Source organism: Cebus imitator, unplaced genomic scaffold (assembly GCF_001604975.1).
Source record: "Cebus imitator isolate Cc_AM_T3 unplaced genomic scaffold, Cebus_imitator-1.0 Scaffold42, whole genome shotgun sequence".
In the NCBI taxonomy this organism is placed as follows: Eukaryota; Metazoa; Chordata; class Mammalia; order Primates; family Cebidae; genus Cebus; species Cebus imitator.
Window position 1 is genome coordinate 16,423,212 of NW_016107357.1, and position 3,138 is coordinate 16,426,349.

Sequence of the window (3,138 nt, forward strand, 5' to 3'; positions counted from 1 at the left end):
TTTATGCTGACAGAAAAAATTGAGCAGGAAGTACAGACAGTTCTCCATATACTCCTTAACCCCTATTATTATCTTGCATTTGTGTGGTGTATATTTTGAAATCAATGAGCCTATATTGATATGTTATTATTAACTAATGTCCATAGTTTACATTAGGGCTCCCCCTTGGTGTAACATATTCTGAGGGTTTGGACAAATGTGTCATGGCCTGAAGCCGTCATTGTAGCGTGACACAGGACAGTTTCAATGCCTGAAAGATCCCCTCTGCTCCAATAGTCATCTCTTCCGCACCCCGCCTCACCCCAAAGCCACAGGTCATTTTTTTTACTGTCTCTATAGTTTTGCCTTTTCCAGTGTCATCTAGTGAAATTATATAATACGTAGCCTTTTCAGATTAGCTTCTTTCGCTTAGTGATACGAATGTAAGTTTCTTCCATGTTTTTTCAGAGCTTCATAGCTCATTCTGTCTAAGCCCTGAGTAATATGCTATTGTCTGGGTGTTCCATCGTTTGTGAATGGAGACATTCACCTACATAAAGACATCTTGGTTGTTTCCAGGTTTTGGTAATTATGAATAAAGCTGCTATAAACATCTGCGCGCAGGTTTTTGGGTAGATGTAAGTTTTTAACTCATTTGAGTAAATACCAAGGAGCACTATTTCTGGATCTCATTGGGAGACTGTGTTTAGCTTTGCAATAAACGATCACGCTGTGCTTCAAAATGGCTGCACCTTGTTGCATTCCCATCAGCAATGAATGGGAGCTTCTGTGGCTCCCGTCCTCACCAGCATGTGCTCGGGGTTCGGTTTCTCAGCATGTTTGACATTCTCAGTGTTTTGAATCTGAACGGTTCTAACAGGTGTGCAGTTGTATCTCGTTGTTGACTTAATTCGTAATTCCCTAATGACACCTGCTGTTAAGCCTCTTTACTTATGCTTATTTGCCATCTGTATATCTCTTTTGGTGAGGTATCTGCTCAGATCTTTTGCTCATTTGCTCATTTTCTAATTAGGCCATCTCTTTTCTTATTGCTGAGTGTGTGCTTTGTATGTTTTGGGCATCAGTCATCAGACATGTGCTTTGCAAATATTTTCTCCTGGCCTGTGGCTTGTCTTCTTGTTCTCACAGGCTGCTACGCATTTGGGTGTTTAGCAGGGCCAGTGAGGACAACACCAGTGCCTCCCACGGCCTGGGTGTGTGTGTGCAGAGGAATACACTCACTGGAAAGCAGACTGGGATGTGAGGCCATATCTGGGTAGTGGGAGAGAGTTTGGGCTGGAGGAACGTTGGTTTTGGATGGAAATATGTCAGCCTCCATTGCTTTAGCTCCATCCTTCCATTCATCCAACCAATATTTATGAAGTGCCTGCTATGTACCCAGTATGATTCTAGGTAGCAGGAAAGCAAAGATCAGTGAGAAGAGACCCCACCTTCAAAACACTCACAGGCCAGTTTGGGAGGTGGTCATTTCCATACAGCGTGAAAACACCCCAACCTCCAGTGTGGGCAATATAGGGAGAACCTGTCTCTATAAAAGTTAGGAAAAAAAATAAAAACAGGCATGGTGGCCTGTGCCTCTAGTCCCAGTGACTCAGGAGGACAAGGTAGGAGGACTGTTTGAGCCCAGGAGTTCAAGGCTGCAGTTAGCTATGGTCACGCCACTGCACTCCAGCCTGGGCAACAGAGCCAGGCTCCAACTCAAAATAAGCACTCCAATGGAGGGACGGGCGGGTTGTGGAGGGGACAGGGAAGGTTATTGGGCAGGGGGCAATCACAGGAGAAGGAGAATCAGCGTGAAGATCTCGCCTACTCCATGGTCTCCACTAAGAGATGTTCCATTTTCTGCTGAGCCATTTGTATGGGTGCCCAGGAGAATCCCATTCCCAGAAGGCAAAGGGTGGGGGTGAGGGGGGGCACACCATGCTCTCACTGTTGCAGCCACAGCTTCCTCTTTGTCACTTTCACAGGCTACCTTCATCCCCGAACAGGAACTGCTGCAAGGCCTGCAGCAGCCATGGGCGAGCGGCCCTGGAGATGGAGTAAGTGTTCTATGCACCCCGGAAGAACAACTTGTAGCCTAGTCTTGGGGCAGCAGCTACGCTCAACCCTGGGGGATGACAGATTCAGGCTTGTTCCCTCAGGTGCACGTGTGCGTGTGCTCGTGTGCATCTTCCTCCTCTGCCCTCATTCCTGTAAGGTGCATCCTCAGGAAGATGGAGGTACTCCACAGTCACTACAGTTGTGAAGGGGAACCAGGCAACTTCCCATTTTCGAGGTTCCACAATTGGCAATATGGGGAAATCTTACCCGATTACCACACAACTGGATTATTTCAATGCAAGCTTGTCCAACCCATGGCCTGTGGGCCACATGTGGCTCAGGACGACTTTGAATGCGGCCCAATACAAATTCATAAATTTTCTTAAAAGATTATGAGATTTTGTTTTGTGATACATCAGTATCATTAGTGTTAGTGTACTTTATGTGTGACCAGAAATAATTCTTCTGCTAGTGGGAATGTAATCTGGTATAGCCACTATGGAAAACAGTGTGGAGGTTCTTTAAATAATTAAAAATAGAACTACCAATGGATCCAACAATCCCACTACTAGGTGTCTACCCAGAGGAAAGGAAGTCACTATCTAAAAAAGATACTTGCACATGTATGTTTATAAGCAGCACAATTCACAGCTGCAAAATTGTGAAACAAACCCAAATATCAATCAATGAGTGGATAAAGAAACTGTGGTGTGTATATATGACAGAATACTACTCAGCCATAAAAAGGGATGAATTAATGGTGTTCACAGTGATCCGGATGAGACTGGAGGCTATTATTCTAAGTGAAGTAATTCAGGAATGAAAAACCAAACGTCCTATGTTCTCACTGACATGTAGGAGCTAAGCCATGAGGACGCAAAGGCATAAGAATGATCCAATGGACTTTGGGGGCTTGGGGACTTGGGGGGAAGGGTGGAAAGGGGGTGAGGGATAAAAGACTATAAATGGGGGTACAGTGTGTGCTGCTTGGGCGATGGGTGCACCAAAATCTCACAAATCACCACTAAAGAACTTATGTGACCAAATACCACCAGTACCCCAATAACCTATGGAAAAAAACCAAAATGCTTGGGAACA